The 17,989-nt window shown below is 39.9% G+C and overlaps 1 non-coding gene and 1 pseudogene across 1 annotated transcript; both read left to right on the forward strand.

The window, feature by feature from the left end:
• The window catches only part of LOC102855913, a 13,662-nt pseudogene extending 8,010 nt beyond the window's left edge, over window positions 1-5,652 (forward strand).
• A 7,027-nt stretch (window positions 5,653-12,679) lies between these two features.
• Window positions 12,680-12,753, forward strand: TRNAT-AGU. Its single transcript has one exon. It is a non-coding gene; the product is annotated as a tRNA-Thr (tRNA).
• The last annotated feature ends 5,236 nt before the right edge of the window (window positions 12,754-17,989 follow it).

A 17,989-nucleotide genomic window follows, 5' to 3' on the forward strand; every position in this document is an offset into this window, starting at 1 on the left:
AATGGGGATAGGTGTGTTGGAGACAATAAGATTGGCACAGGATAGAGCAAGTTTTAGGGCTGTTGTACATAGGGTTGCTGAGTCATAGGAGACTCGATGGCACATAACAACACAATAACAACATACTGAGGCATGACAAGAACTTTATTTGTTTTAGATTCAATTTGAACATGTTCTGTCTTAAATAAGTAACACATTCACAAAATATAAAACGATATAAAAGGGTATAGTGAAACCTATGTTTCCCTTTCTATAGGTAACTATTTGAATCTTTTTCACATAGTAGAAAATCTTGGAAATTATTCAATATTAATAGTGGATGAGTTTCCATGTCTACTTTTTAGATACATAATTTTCCATTGTGCTGCTATGATAGTTTATCAAATTAGTTGATGAGGATTTTAAAGAGTTTCTCATTCACATTATCCTGTAAATGAGGAAATTAAGAGTTCCTTAAAAAAAACTGACAAAGGACCAGAATTAAATTTTGTGAAATATTTCTATTATACCAACCAACCACCAACTTGCCATCAAGTTGACTCTGATTCCTAGTGATGCTACATGTGGAGGAGTAGAATTATACTTCTTACAAGCTTGCCATGTCTGGTTTTTCAGAAGTAGGTCACCACCCTTTTCTCCTGAAGTCACTGGGTGGAAATGAACCTCCAGCTTTCGTTTAGTAGTTAACTATTTGCCCCACCTAGTATAAAAAAACTATTAGTGTAAAAAAAACCTGAAAATTTTTGCCATTAAGTTGGAACCAATTCTGTGGGAGACTAAATTACACAGAAAAAAATTATCCATCTTTGTCCTGCAGAACTACTGGTGGATTTGAACCACTTGCCTTTGGGTTAGCAGCATAACTCATTCGCTAGGCCATCAGAGTGTCCTAACAACAATAAAAACAACAACAACAACAACAAAAATCTTACTCTGGCAACCAAATGTGGAACAAAAACTGTAGGGATGGGATTCAAATTCCTGCATGCAGACCTCAGTGGAACAGCTCATCACTTTAACCACTTGGTCACCTCATCTAGTCATCAAAGAGCCTAATAAATATAACTTGAAAATGACTAAGATAGCAATGATAGTATAATTCTGAGCAGATAACTTCTTTGCAGTGGCTAGAAATAGTTAAGAGTTCATGCCTTGGGATCTCAAAGAGGATTCCAGGGGAAATTACACTAGAATTGAGAAAAGAGTGACACATATTCTGGCACTAGGCCTACAATATCAGATTTCCTCTGCTGCTCTGAGATTGGAGTTTGGGTGGCCTAGTGGGAAGAAGCTGTGCTGCAATCCCAAAGGCATACAAATAGACTCCACCAGCTGCTCTGTGGGAGAAGAATGGGCAATCTCCTCCTGTATGATTAATTGCCTCAGAAAACTCACTGGAGTGTCAATTTTGGGTTGGTTCCAACTCAGTGGCACACAACAACAATAACTCCTAGAATAGAGCAACATAAAATGCTCCTGGGACTAAAGTACACCCATAATCCTCAAGATGTGTCATTTTGGAGGAAGTTGGGGAGGGGGGTAGCATATCCATTGTGATTACCTTTTTCTTTAAAAGGAAAAAAATAATATCAACTGATCAATTAAGGAAGGAAGTTGTTTTCAAATCTGACTTTCTTTTCGGAATCAAATAGAACCCACATGTAGGACTTACAAATCTGTGTTTCCTAAAAATGACTCTCATTTAATTTTGATGTTCAGCTAGTTATGGGGAGTACTGTTTGAGAAATAGCCAACTATTCAGATGACATTCTGTAAACTTGTCAATCTCTGTAATCTTGAACTTTTCATGTAATAAATGGGGCGGGGGCGGGGAAGAGAGAGAATTCCATAACGTGTCTTTGCTCAAGGGAGGGCTTCTGGCCAAGCTACCCCATGCTCTTCATTCTCTTCTCACAGAATTGAATGCACTACAAGAGGAGCTGAAGCCTTCTGGTCTAATTTTGTTAGGCTTTCCCTGCAACCAGTTTGGAAAACAAGAACCAGGAAGAAACACAGAGATCCTCTCTGGACTCAAGTGAGTGATTGCTTGGCATCCTTTGAAGACTCTGCCAGGATTTTCCTTCCCTCCTCTGCCTAGAGACCTGACCATTATTAATAAGTCCAAGAATATCACCAGGATTCTTTTAATTCTTTCTGGTCATCTTGGCAATATGCTAAAGCATGCTTTGATGGTGAGACCAGGGAAAAATCTAATGAACGGAAAAATGCTAGGTCCAGAGCTGGGAGGTGAGGTGAAAAGGAAAGAACATAGAAATTCGAGATGAATCATGAAGAGTTTGATGGGAAAGAGGGTTAATTTCTTTTTCCTATATTAAAGCTCAAATTAGGTCTTTCCATTTACTTGACACTCTTATCAGTTCAATAAAGCCACATTGCATGATACCCAGAGACTTCTTTCCTCACCCTACCTAACTACTACCTCTATCCCTTTTATGTCTCGTTTCATATTTTAAAGCAAAGTTACAATAGCCATTCATCTTTGTTTTAATTTGAATCCTCCTGGGGTCATTGCAGATATGTGCGTCCAGGTGGGGACTTTGTTCCCAATTTTCAGCTCTTTGAGAAAGGGGATGTGAATGGAGAAAAGGAGCAGAAGATCTTTACTTTCCTGAAGGTGAGTGAACGTAATTCTGGAATGTATTGGTCTGGTGGGGATGAAAGCAGGAAAGATCATGTCATTCCTTAGAATGAAGTGCTGTAGTAACTTAGAGATCATGGCAACAACTTTTGTGGAACTCTGATTTCAAGCAGAGGAAATACATAATGTTTGTATGATAAGCTCTTGTTTGACAAGCGTATGTATTTCTGCACTTACATAAACTAATTTTTCTAACTGGTAATGATTTAATCACTCATTAAAGAATTCTTTTTCAAATCATTACCATCTATAAGCTAAGCAACTGTGCTTATGCAATAAGTTAACAAAGATTATTAATAGCTCACATCTAGTTGGGGAAATAAACATAGAAACGGGTACATAGAGTTTTATGCAAGAATTGTCGTTAAACCACATTGTGTTGGAGCCAGAGAACGAAAACGGAAGGGCCGTAGAGAACCTCTTTAGGCACTAATTCCCATATGCTGTTTCTCGGAGTCAAATTGGATCTTACTAAAATTGTCATGCATTCACACTAATGAGAAAAATGACAACGTTGACATTTTTTCCCCCACGTAAAGCTTAGCTTATTAAACATGTTGTTATGCACTCTCAAGTCAGAAGTGACTCATAGTTGACTCTGCAGTGGGTTTTCAGGGGCAGTAAATCACACAGGTGGAGGTTGCCTATTTTTCTTCCGACAAGCAGTTGATGGATTTGAACTGTATGCCTTTGGGTTGGCAGTGCAAAGCCTTATCATTAAGCTACCAGAGCTTTCTGATTGAAATAAATGAATAAAGACCAGTATTCATTAATTCTGATGTGAAGTTAATATCTGATTATTGTTGTGTACCATTGTGTCAGAACCAACCCATAGCTGACCTTCCAACCAGTTTTCAGAGGCAGTTAATCACACAGGAGGAAAGTAAGAGAATTATTATATTCTGATATTAAGATAATAAGAATATTAATATCTGATATTAAGTTAAAAATTATTATACTAAGACATTTAAAATTGTCAGTTTTGTTATTCAAAATGGTAATACAAGCAAATTTTTTTTTACACTGGGATTTTTTTTATTAAATTTTATTAGTTTTAATGAACATTTACAGAGATTTTGGGTTTTCATTCATTCATTATTGTACTGCTTTCTCCACCCTCCTCCCCAGTCCGTTCCTCCCTCCCCCCGCCATGTCTGTTTTAATTGTCCAATTGCCACAGTGCCCGCCAAAGCCAGTTCTGATCAATCTCCCTTGTCAGTGTGTCCCTTGCCATTCCCTATCTCTCCTCCCTGAGAGAGACTTCACCCTGATTCATAAGGAAAAGGGGATGGTGCATTCTCTTAGCTACTTCCTGCTGAAAAGGGACGCTGTGGGTTTCAGGGTGAAGGTCTTCTCTCACTACTCTAAAGGGCCCCTTTGGCAGTAGGAAACACAGACTATTATGGAGATCGACCCTGGAATTTAGATGCACTGCCATCAACCGTGCCCAGCCGTACATGCTCATATCCTTAAAGATGTATCATGGAAGTGCTGCAGCCTTCAAACTGCAAAGCAGCAAGATGTTCTTCCTTTATCTTGAGTTTCAGCTCATTTTTCCTTTGCATCTCAGCAATTTCCTCTGGGGTGGCTAGTACAGGTGATGATTCTGCTACAGGCCGGTGATTTACCAGAATTGCTGAGTCAACCCGAGGGCAGGTCAGTAGTGATGCAGCAGCTCCCCGGCCCCGCCGGCTGTAGTGCATCTTTTTACCACTAAGTATAGTAGAGTTCCTCCAGCAATCGGGTGATGAGACTATCCACGTTCAGCTCCCCGTCTGCCATCTTGTCGACACTCCCGTCCTGCCTTCCCTCCGCAGTGGAGCAAAAGCAGAAAGTGAAACTAAGGCCGGGGCGTGGGGTCCGCGCGGCGCCGGGCACGGGGTGTCCATGGCGCGCTCTGGGCCCGGCCTCTTCGCAGCCCCGGGTCCGGCGGGGCCCAGGCCGGAGGCCCCGGAGCTGGGAGCGGGCTGGGCCGGTAGGCCGCTCGCACACGCCGCCTACCCAATACAAGCAATTTTATATGGTTTGACCTAAATATCTAAAATCCTTTCATTTTTAAATTTAAATTTTATTTAATATTTTCATTTGAATTTTTTATTGTCATGATGAATGTTGATAATTTTTCCTTAATCTTCAATAAAACCTATTTGATATTTACTGGTCTATTAGGTTTCTGAAAATTTGACTATTACTGCTATTTGATTTTTACTGGTTTAGGGGGGGGTCTCAAACTCTAGGAACAACTACACTAATCCAACCCATTATATCTCAGCTAAGGAAACTAAAGCTATACAGTTTTTATAGTTATTTTCTGAAGAATCATCAGGTAATTATGGAAATGGGAAAAATAGGAAATGAGGAATGTTTTATGTTTAGCAGCATACTTAAAAAAAAACCTTTATTTTATATTGGTTTGCTTACAAAGTTCATATACATTGTATTTCACATGATCCTTCATTCACATTGTGTTTCATACAATCATTTCCATTCATTATATTTTATAAAATTAATCACCATTGAGGTATACCCACCATTACCCTGTCTTTCCAGGTCCCTGCCAGATCTTTCCCATTTCCTTTACTCCTAGCAACATGCTCTTATCTCTTGGTGGCTTGAATGGTGTTAACAGTTGTGGTATTGGTGATGATTGATTGAAATGTTTATGGTGATTAGGAACATGTCAAGTAGTTAATGTTGAGATATAAATGGCGAGTAGATTATCTAGGGAATAAGTACTAACAGAAGCAGAAATAAATGTGTCTTTTTGTTTTTTCTATCTGCTCTAGAACTCCTGCCCTCCCACCTCTGAGCTTTTGGGTTCAAAAAGCCTATTCTTTTGGGAACCCATGAAGGTCCATGACATTCGCTGGAACTTTGAGAAGTTCCTGGTGGGACCAGATGGAGTCCCTGTCATGCGCTGGCACCATCAAACGTCAGTCAGCACTGTCAAGGCAGACATCATGGAGTACCTGAAACAGTTTGAAACCCAGTAGAAAACACCAGAAAAATGGCAAGAATAAAGTCCTGTCTCCCAACCAAATGACTAGCTGAACAAAGCCAACCCAGACTACATATATCCAGCCACCCTGTACTCTGTTCTGATTAACCTTTTGTGAGTGTGTGTGTGTCTAAATCATTAGGAATGGGAAACCCATCTCTCCAGTTCTTATTTCCCAACATATCAATTTTTCTTTCCATCTGTTCCAAAGAAAAATCATCCTACAGAGTAAATGGATCAGGTTACCCTAAAACCAAAACAAACTCATTGCAGACCAGTTGGTTCAGACTCATTGTGACCCTATAGGACAGAGGAGAACTACCCCATAGGGTTTCCAAGATTATTATTTATGGATGTAGATTATATCTTTCTTCCTCAAAATAGCTGGTAAATTTGAATTCCTGCCCTTTTGTACACAGCTGAGTGTACTACATAGTAATCAGACATTTTGTTACTTTTCGGATTCAAAAAGGCAACACTCTGACACCAATCCTTTTCCATCCTTAAAATTTAAATTATAAAGAAATCAGGAACTGGAAACAAGAATGTCTAGGCCCCCTTCATGCATTGTGACACTTCCTCTCCCTACACAGTCCCCCTCCATTCCCCTGCTACTTGTAGTTCTACAGGACCTCTGAAGGCAGGGTGAGAGCAGAAGCCTCACCTCACAAAAAGGGAGGAACGCATTCATGATGGTGGGTCCCAAAGCCTCCGGGTAGGATCCTACCAGAACCTTCCCTGGTGCCTGTCCCTTAGTGCATTCAGGTCATGGCACCTGGGCTGGGACGTTCCTTCACTCTAGGTGATAGGAGGTCTCCTTTCACTCTGGATCACCAACTTTGAACTGATTTTTACCACTGTTTCAACTAATAATAAAAAATCTGCAGCAATTGAGCTCACTGTGGTGTTTTTGTAATGCTTACAACCATGCTCCTTTTTCCTTTCACACCCAACTTTGTTGTCATTAGGTGCCATTGAGTTGACTACAACTCATAGTGGCCCTGCCAATGATGAATCTAAACCCTACACCATCCTCACCACCCCTGATACACTCTAGCTCATTGCTATAGTCACTGTGTCACCCACCTTTGGCTTGGTAGCATGGCTTTCTGTCCACTGGGCCAGCTGATCTCAAAAGAAAAGATTAGATAAAGAAATTATACAGCTATTTTCTCTTTTTACAAATTAAAGCACAAGTACTTATATTTGAAAATACATTTTGCTCTTGGGAAGTGGGGTAAATTTAGATATGCATGTAAAATATCAAATAATACAAGAATCATGATCCTGTGTGCACCTAAATTAAAAAATTGTCCCCAATTTTATCTTTTAAAAGATAATTATTGGCAAACCAAGCCAGACACAGCAGAGCAAGCAAAATGTCTGGTGGCCTAGTTCTAAGGAGCTGTGCTCTCAACCTAACACACGTCCTTCAAAACTATTGGCTGTTCACAGGTGAGAGATGGGCGATTTCCTCCTGTAAGAGTCAGTTCTGACTTACAGATAAGCATGAGAAATGAAGAATGTTTTGGAAAGAATTTGATGTTTTGTCTTGAACTTAAAATCTTGATCAGAAAAGGTGGGCTTTTTTTGGGGGGGTTGTTTGTTTAAATCTGATTGTTCAAGTCATAGTCCATTGGATTTGGTTCTTCTAGAAATCTTTTACTAGATTATTATCAGTCAAGTATGGCAGTTATGAAGACACTGAGTGTATTCCAGAAAGATCAGACACAGTGAGATTGGTTCACTCAGACTCTTGCATTACCTAGTTACATTTCTCTCTCTTTTACATCTACATTTTAGTATATTCATGGAGATAATGATCTGAATTTAGATTCCAAATTTTTTTTAGTAAGATAGATTTAGAAACTATAATTGCTGTTCTAAACTCTAACTTGAAACTTGATTTAAAAGACATAAGAAAGGATAGGAGCTGGCATTGATAGAAAATGAGAACTGAATGAGAAAGAAACCACAAGGTACATGTGTTTGGTACAGCTGCAAGTAATGGTAATAAATACTTCAAATAACAGTATCTGTCCATCAGGTCTTAAGGCAACATTCTTAACCTGTAGGGTGACTTTGGTTCTTTAGAATCTGACTGCACTGATCTGAGGTCCTTCTTAGATATTAGGCTCAGTCTCAGATTTTATTATAAAATATTCAGGTTCTTCTAACCAAAGAACTAGCCACCAATGCTTGTTGAAAAAAGTCTCTAATTTTTTTTTTGTTTCTTTTGAGTCTCTGAAGGTCTTCAGAACAATTAGAGACCTTAATAGTTTCCTAAAGAATTTTGAATCTCTTATTATTTTCATATAATGACAATCAGAATGCAAAGTTGGGTACTGGTTCAGCCTGAATCAGTAATCTTGACTTTATGTATGAAAGTGGACACTCCAAGTAGATAGCATTCACCATTCAATGCCCTAAAAAAAAAAAGAAAAAGAAAAAGAAAAAAAAGAGTGAGAGAGAGAGAGAGAGAATTTCAACTTCAGCCTGCAGGCAGTATGTTTTTAATATGGGGAGAGGTCTCCATTCACTTCCATTTGAGAAATTCACACTCTATGCTTCTGGTGGATTTAAGAACAGAGATAGTGAGGTTGGTGCATAGTGAATCAGAACCAGCTCAGTAGCACTTAACAACATATTGGTGCCCTCTAGTGTTTTACCTTAAAGACATTATAGTCCTGGAAACAGCCAAGACCAGGAAAATAAACAGAGCTTCTGATTCTGGGAACCAAATAATGAGAAAGTGTTTGCAAGAGAGGATGATGAGGTAAGAGTGTTCGCTTCTCCTTTCCTCACCAGTTTATGTATTAGGTCTTACACATGAAATCTCCTGCCAGGGTGGCCCAGTACAGTAACTGAGACTTGCCTATTGCTCAAATGTTTGGACAACAGCTTCTTGGTCTATGTTGTCCAAACAGAACAAGGGGATATGGCATAGTTTAAAATCAATAAAGATGTGCATCAGGGTTATATCCTTTCTCTATACCTAGTCAATTTATATGCTGAGGAACTCATTCAAGAAGTTGAACTCTGTAAAAAAGAGTATGGCATCAGGATTAAAGGAAGACTCATTAGCAACCTCTGTTATACAGATGATACAACCTTGCTTGTAGAAACTCAAGAAGACTTTAAGCATTTGCTGAAGATCATAAAAATGGATTACATTTCAACACTAAGAAAGCAAAAATCTTCATCTTTGGGTCAATTAGCAACAAAATGATGAATGGAGAAAAGATTGACGTTGTCAATGATTTCATTCTTGTACTTGAATCTACAATTAACACCCATATTGGCAACAGTCAAAAAATCAAAAGATGTGCTGCATTGGGAAAATCTGCTGTCAAGGACTTCTCCAGAGTGCTAAAGCACAACAGTGTCAGTTTAAACAAAGGTATGTTGATCCAAGTCTTGGAGAAGATGCTGCCAGACTATTCCTTGGAGGTAAGATAATGAAACTTTGCCTCATATACTTTAAGCATGTTGCTAGGAGGAGCTATTCTCTGGACAGGAACCTTATGCTTGGGAGGGTGGAGGGATAGTGAAGGAGAAGACCAAGTGGATTGGCACAATGACTGCAGCAATAGGCTGCAAGGTGTCAAGGATTATTGGTGATGGCATAGCATAGAACAGGGTTCATATCTGTTGTTCACAGGGTTGCTGTGAGTCATAATAACTCAACTATACCTAACAACAACATGCATCTGAAAGTTGGGTAATGACTAAGGATGAGAGAAGAATTAAATTCTTGGGGTGGGGGGCTCATACTAAATATCCTATGGGCTGCCAAAAGAACAAACAAGTCTATCTTGGAGGAAGTGTGGCCAGGGTGCTTCTTAGAGGCAAGGATATGAAACTTGTCTTACATGCTTTGGGCATGTTGTCAGGAGGATCCAGTCCTTGGAAAAATATATCATATTGGAAAAGGTGGGGGATCAGAGACAAAGAGGAAGACTTCATCAAAATTAACTGATACAGTGACTAACAGTGAGCTGGAACACGTCAGAGATTGTGAGGATGGTACATGTTCAGGTCTGTTGTTATTCAAAAGATTGCTACAAGCTGTAGTCAGCTTGACAGCATATAACAACAATCATTATAATAAAAGTCTCTGGTGGCCTAGTGGGTAAGGAATTGCACTGTCAACTCAAAGGCAGTGGGTTTGAATCTACCAGCTGATCAGTTGCTCAGCAGGAAACAGACAAGCTTTTTCCTCTTGTGCCATTTACAGTCCCAGAAAACCCGCTATAGAAGGTCAGCTATCAGTTACTACTTAATAGTAATGGATTTGTAGTTGAATTATTATGGTAATGATTATCCTTATTGGTACTATTTTCACTGAAGTATTTATATTTGAAAACATAGTTCTCAAAAAGCCCATGCCAATCAGATAAACTGGATCTAATTGGTCCTAATCCTACGTGTTTGAACATCAGCCCACTGCCCTTCAATCACTAGGGCTCCGCTGAGAGTCCTCAGGACAGAGTGTGGAATTTTGAAGACTTAGGTCCTTTCCAATCATCCACTCACAGAGGGAATCTCCTCCTGTGTTATTTACTGTCTCTGAAAACCCTCGAGGATCAGCTATGAGTTGGTTAGACTTGACAGCGCATAACAACTCCCTTATCTTCAACTGTCTCTACTCCCCAGGACTAACTTATTGCATCGACTAGTTTTTTCTTGTTCTGGGAAGTTCCTGGACAGAGGTTTTGCTCCCCAAGAACGTTTTCCTTGTGAATCTGTCTACATTTTCTCAGTTACTTACAAAATGCAAGGAAAAGCAAAATACTGTTATGTCTTTTGGACAACTTTTGGCCTCTAGACTACAGTAGCCTCAACCTATTATACAATCTATTTCATGACCTTAAAGCGCCACCTGCAGTTTACAAAGATAACTGATGACTCTCTCTCCCTCTCACCTCTACTTTCCCTCTCCCTCTCCTTCTCTTTCTCTCTCTCCCTCTCCCCTTTTTCACTTTCCCCCTCTCTCCCTCCAGTTTCTCTTGTTTGTATTCTTGCCTTCAGCAGATAAATCAGTAGAGAATGAGGTTAGGTATTATCTAATTAAATTATTTTTTTAAAAAATTATTTTATTGTAGTAAAACATATAATAAAATTTTCCTTGTTAACTCTCTTAAGTGGAAAATTCAATGACATTAATTACATTCACCATTTTGTGTTGCCATCACCACTATTCATTCCAAAAGTTTACAACACCTCCAAGTCAGTATCTCTAGATACCTCCCCCCTCCATTTCCCTAATACTGACATAGGAATGGAATTACTGAGTCATATGGTGATCTCTCTTATTATTGTTCATAGGATTTTTAGAGTTTAACTTTTTCTATAATGGTTATAGAAACTGTTTTCTGTAATGGTTCTACCAATTTACATTTCCAACAATAATTCAACTATGTTTAAGTCTTTTGAAGACTCTCTGGCCCTTTGCACCAGGCAAAGGGGCTCAGATTTTTTCCCATTCTGGAGACTGGCATCCTGGAGTTCCAGTTCTGAGGAGGCAGAGTTCCCAACAGTGACATTCTGGAGGCTGTAGGTGTGTGGCTTGCACCCGTTGACACTGTCAAAGGGAGTGATATCCAAATCGTCCCAACGTCCTTGGCAGCGGGCAGTGAAACCCTCCACTGGGCAGAGAGGAAGGCCTCCACTTGCCTCCATGCAAGAAGAGGAGCTTCGGTAAACTGCGGGTGCTAGGACCTGCCTAGGTGCGCTGGTAGGGTGGGTTGGGGCCAACTCCATCCACTAAATGGGGAATGTTGGCTAGTCACATGTGTGTATAACATCACGAGTTTCCACACTGGGTGACACCAACCCTAGAGACGCCACTTCCAACCTAGGGAGGTTGCACTGAGGAGGGGAGGGGGTTGGGGGGAATCTCACCTTCCAGCACTATGTCCCTGCTGTGATCAATAGCATTTTCACTAGTCAGCTTTCAGAAGCAGGCTGCCAGGCCTCAGTTTGAAAACCCCTTCCTGAGAGGTGCCTGCTGTATGTAGGTGACCCTGCCGTTATTTGAAAGACTGACGTCATAATTGTCGCCATCATAATGGTAAATACGCAAACCACTGTAAGCCAAATTGACAGGCTCACGGGTATAGGAGAAAGCAGCCAGAAATAGCCCATTGCCAGAGTCCTCACGCATGGAGACCCTATTAAATTCTAGAAATCAATAAACATAGACCCCTGGAACCAGGACAGAGGACTTGGAAACGAAGCGTCACAGATTTTTCCATCTGTGGTTAGAGATCATCAGCAGAAAATCAAGGAGACCGCCAACACATCCCCAACTTCCCTGCTTCTACGCACTTGGAACCTAACGTTCTCATAAATTCCTTATTGTGGAAGACATGGGAAGAAAAATCAAAAAGACCGACTTTCTACTTCTTAATCTTCAGGTTTGCAGTCACCGAGAGAGATGGAAGTGGGGTGCCAGCCTGGGCGAAACCATGGGGTGCAGGGACTGACTTCAGAAAGCACTAACTCTCTTCGAGCTCTTTTTAAACTGCCAGAGTAATAAACCAAGGCAGAGAGGAAAGTATGGGGAGAAAATAGGGCAAACTAGTTTAAAAGGAGCACTAATGGGAGAAGGATGGGCAATATCCTCCCATATGATTAACTGCCTCTGAAAACACACCAGAGGGTCGTCTAAGGGTCACTTCTGACTCTATGGTACACGGAAAGAAATGGTAAGGAGGGAACTCTCTTGTCAATCCGAAGAGAAATTATTCAATTATACCAGTCTGTGCTCTAGTTTCCTGGTAATTTTCCTCTTATATTATTAGATCTGAAGTAAGCCCATATAAATGAAGTACCTACTTTTGAGTTGGCATATTTTCTAAAGACATCAAATGCTGGGTATTAAGTAATTTCTGATTCATAACGACTCTGTGTATAACAGAACACAACTCTTCATATCCTGCATATTGAATAATTTCAGTTGCCTTCAGCCCAAATGAAATGAGAAAGATAGATTTGTTTAATGGCTTTTAATCTTGCATGGCCCTATGGTTTAGTTGGCTAAAGCGCCTATCTAGTAAACAGGAGGTCCTGGGTTCAACTCCCAGTAGTGCCTAAAGTCTTTAATAGGAAATTGCCTGGTTTTAAGTTCAACCATGCCCTCTTACTGATTTGTAGAACTCAATTTGTTTGATAGTGACATGGCTCGATCAGGGGCACTTTAGTCTTAAATTGACATCATTGCTCGTCAGGAGTTTGAAGAGCTCCCTGACAGAACATTTTCTCAATACTGTAATATCTAAAAAATCAGAATAATCTGTTCATATTTTTCTAGTGACTTGCCCTTGGTTTAAAGATTCCTAGTTCCCATTCCAAAGAAAGGGAATCTGACAGTGTGGAAAATTTGAACAATATCATTAATATCACATGCAAGCAAGATTTTGCTGAAGATTATCTAAAAACAAGTGGAACAGTACATCAACAGAGAGCTGCCAAAAGTGCAGGCTGGCTGTAAGAAGAGGCCATGGTACTAGGAATAGTGTAGCTAATGTTAGATGGATCTGGCTGAAAGCAGGGAGTACCAGAGAAATGTCTATGTTTCATTGACTATGCAAAGGCATTTGACTGTGTGGACCACAATAAACTGTGACTAACTCTGAGAAGAATGGGAATTCCATGTTTACATGAAACCTATACTTGGACCAGGAGGCAGTCTTCAGAACAGAGCAAAGGAACACTACATGGCTCAAAATTGGGAAGGGTACATGCCAGGGATGTGTCCTAGCTCCATGTCTTTTCAACCTATATGCCGAACAGTTTATCTGAGAGACTAGACTCTATGAAGAGAAATATGGCATCAGGATTGGAGGAAGACTCATCAACAATCTGCGTTATGCAAATGACACAACCCTGCTTGCTGATACTGAGGAGGACCTGAAGTGCTTGGTGCAGAAAGTCAAGGACTGTAGCCGTCAAAATGGATTCAAGCTTAATATCAGGAAAACAAAGATTCTCACTGGTCTGACTGGCAGCATCATGATAGATGGTGAAGAGATTGAGATTGTCCACAGCTTTAGTTTGTTTAGCTCGACAATCAACCCTCTTGGCACCAGCTGTCAGGATATTAACAGACATATTGCATTGAGAAAGTCTATTGTCAGAGACCTCTCCAAAGTACTGAAGAGCAATGATGTTTGTCTGGAGACTGATACTGGCCATGGTCTTTGCAATCACTTGCTATGCATCAGAGAGCTGGACAATGACTAGAGATTTTAGAAGGAGAATTGATGCCTTTGAGCTTTGGTGCTGGAGAAAGGTATTGAATATACCATATACTGACAGTAGAGCAAACAAGTTTGTCCTGGAGAAGGTGAAACCAGGCTGCTCCTTGGAGACAAAGATTCTGAAGCTGACATACTTTGGGCATGTTGAAAGGAGGGACCAGTCCTTGGAGAGGGATGTAATTCTTGGGAGGGTGGAGGGACAATGCAGGAGAGGAAAACCTTTGAAGAGATGGATTGATTCAATGACTGGGGTAACGGGGGTAGGTGTGTCAGGGACAATGAGATTGCCACAGGACAGAGCACAGTTTAGGGCTCTCGTACGTAGGGTTACTACGAGTCATACCTGTACCAGTCAGATCTGATTGGATATACACACACAAAAAAATAGTAAAAATAAGAATAAAAAATGGCTAGAACAGTACATTGACAGGGAAGTGCCAAAAGTTCAAGCTGAGTTTAGAAGAGGCTGCAACACTAGGGATATCATTGCTGATATCAGGTGGATTCTGGATGAAAACAGAGAAAACTGTGTGGATCATACCAAACTATGGCTAATGAGAAGAATGAGAATCTCAGAACACTTAATTGTGCTTGTAGAAATCAAGAAGCTGTTGTCCAAGTGGAGCCAGGGGGCATAGTTTAAAATCAGGAAGAAGTATGTCAGGGCTGTGTTTCTCCAATATCTGCACAAACTGTATGCTAAGCAAATAACTTCCAAATAGTCCTCTAAGAAGAGGAATGTGGTATATCAACAACCTGTAATACAAATGATACCAATTTGCTTGCTAAAAATGAGGAGGATATGAAGCACTTACTGCTAAAAATCAAGGATTACAGTCTTTGGAATGGATTATATCTCAAAATTTAAAAAAAAAAGGTACTCACCACAGGACTAACAGTCAATATTATAATAAATGAAGAAAGGATTCAAGCTGTCAGTGATTGCATCTTGTTTGGATCAACAATCAACTCCCTTGATATCAGCCAGGAAATCAGGAGACATATTGCATTGGGTAAGCCCACTGTTAGGGACCTTTCTAAAATGCTGAAAAGCAATGATGCCAGTTTGAAGACTAAGATGATCTTCTCAATTACCTGCCATGTATCAGATAGCTGGATAATGAATGAATGAATAAAGATTACAGAAGAATTGATGCCTTTCAGTGATAGTGTTGGAGAAGAGTACTGAATATCCAATGGACTGTCAAAAACCCAAATAGATATGTCTTGGTAAAGGTGCAGCCAGGGTGCTCCTTGGAGGCAAGAATGGTGACGTTTCATCTTTCATACTTTGAACATGAAGCTAGACAAGGCTATTCCTAGGAAAGGGACATCACGCTTGGAAAGATGGAAGGTTAGCAAAGGCAAAGAAGACCTCCAGTGAGATGGACTGATATGGTGACTTCAGCAATGGCCTCTAGTGATGATGAGGATGGCACAGGATAGGACAGAGTTGAGGTCGGCTCTTCACAGGGTCGCGATGAGTCACATTCAACTCAATGGCACCTAACAACAACAAAAAGTAGATTATGCCACTACTTCACCCCAGCCAGCTCCCAAACCACTGGTTAGAGGGAGTAGTGCCATTGAGTCAATTACGACTAATAGCAAATCTATGAACAAATGGATCTTAAACCTGCCCTACCTATCCTGTGCCATCCTCATCAAAGTCCAAACTTTTTGACTCAAGGAAGATTCAACTCTGCGATCTGTCATTATAGTTGCAGTAGGCAACTAACAAAAGACTTTCGTATATTAAGTAATAGGGTAGTCAGTGTGTTGAAAAATTGTCTGCAACAATGGATTAAAAAACACCTTAGGTTTGCCTCTTAAGCCTATGCCTGTACCCACCTGGCATAGTAGCCAAAATATTAAGGGACTCAGAAAAATAGGATCTTGTAGAGTTTCAAAGCTCCCCCGTCCACCCCCCCTCCTCCGCAAGGTCAACGCCCAATTCCAGCATGAAGCAGAGCTTTAACGGTCGTCGTCTAAAACCCTAAAAGATTTTAGGGGATTGATCTCTCCAGGAGGGAATGTTAGGATAGAAAAGAAACAAAAGTTTATGCCTGAAAAATTAAACTATCAGAACCGGAAGCCAATATTGACATGCATATAATTGGTGCGTTTGGAATTGGTTCTGTAACCTGAGCTTCATATTTAAAAATTTGATCCAAAACCCAAATCCACTGCTAATGAGTAGATTCCAGCCCATAGTGTCCCCGTAAGACAGAGGAGAAGTGTCCATTGGGAATCTAGAGCTATAGTAAAAGAAAAATACTACGTTTTGGAGGCCTCAATGGCGTAGTTCTCAAAGCTTTTGGATGCTAAGCAAAAGATCTTCCTTTGAAACCCAAAAGATGCCTCACAGAAGAAAGTAAGTCTCCAGGCCTGCAAATCTTTATCACCGTAGACTGGTCTTTCTCTTGTGGGTTTGAAGAGGAGATCTTTGCTTGGCAGCAGAATGTCTCTAAAAGTTGAACTTTCCTACAAATGCTTTTACAAATGTGAGGCAAAAAAAAAAAAAGAAAACGTTCCAAAAAAAGCAACAGTGTGCCTTCTCTGAGGCTCGAACTCAGGACCTTCAGATTATGAGACTGACGCGCTCTACCACGCTAAGAAGGGACGTTGAAAGAGAAGGAATTTTAGCCAAGTCTTCAACTCTCGTGGTTTCAAACTTTCGTCAACTTTCTAGGGGTGGGGCGCGGGGAGAGAAATTATTTTCACATTCTATATTCCTCCCTATCACCGAGGAATTGTTGTTACGTTATACATACATTTATTGTTGCTCTGAATGTGGCACAATAACTGGCAAAATTCAAGTCAAGATTATATCTTTGGGTAAATACAACTGCACAATGTTTCCCACTTCTCTTTAAACATTTCTGCTAGGTGACATCTAGCAAGTTAAATGATCCCTGCGCCTCATTAATCTTCATTAGAACATAAAGATCATAATAAACTTACTTTTTTTTTAAAAAAAAAGGCAATTTAGAGGACTGAATGACAGTAAATGTGAGGACAGTGCATGGCACATAAAATCCTGGTAAATTTTAGTTGTTCTTTATGGTGTTTTAGACGACTCTGAAGCACAAATGGTCTAGTAGAAAATAGGAGTAATATAATGAAACACGTACTGTGTCTTCATCAAATATTGTTTTTTAAAAGTCGTGCGTGGTAAAGTGATCTAAGGCCTTGGATTATAATGTCAACCTCTCTGCAAAAGTATAGGTTCAAGTTCTGCCATTACCAGGCTTATTGTAAACTGAGTCCATGGACAAATGAAATTTGGAAACATCTGTTGGAACACCTACCTAAGGTTGAATAACAAAATAAATGTGTTGGTTAAAACTGATGATGACTTTTTTAAGGAAAATCAGACAGCTGCAATTTCTGTCTACTCTTTAAATTCAATAACAGTGTTTTGTATTCAAGGAGATACATATTTTTTAAAAAAGAAGTCTATACTAAACGAAATATAACTTCACATATTTCCAAATTACAAAAGCATTGTCCCCTTTCAATCACACTATAAATCAGAGATTACACATGTTTATCCCTCAGTGCTGCCAGTGGTTTTGAACCACCTAGGTTAGCAATACAACTCCTATGAACCAGGTCACCAGAGCGGCCATCACAAAGGAATTACAACTATTTTCCCCCTAGTTTGTTCATTTGATCCCCCCCATCCTCACACACACATTTATACTGTTTTTGATTGCTTGTGTGTGTGTGTGTGTGTTGCATTTTTAAAAGAGAATGGAGGTGCTTTCAGGTATAATTTTTAAAAAATATAGTCAATTACAACAACTATGTTTCTTTTTTTTTTTTTAAGTTCTTAAATTTCTTGCCTCATCTGTTACAATGCAATGTTCATTATTTATCCTCTCTTATCTTAGTTTCCCCCCAGCCCACATGTAAATACTGTTTTATAATAGTGGTGTTATGATGTGTTTGTCCTTTTGTGACTCAGGTATTTCACTCAGCATAAGGTCCTCCAGGGTCACCCATGTTTTTTAATATTTTATTAATTTCGTGCTTTTCCAGTGCTGTGTAGTATTCCATTGGGGT

This window comes from Elephantulus edwardii, unplaced genomic scaffold, assembly GCF_000299155.1.
Source record: "Elephantulus edwardii isolate Elephantulus edwardi_28Jun2011 unplaced genomic scaffold, EleEdw1.0 scaffold00433, whole genome shotgun sequence".
NCBI classification, from domain to species: Eukaryota; Metazoa; Chordata; class Mammalia; order Macroscelidea; family Macroscelididae; genus Elephantulus; species Elephantulus edwardii.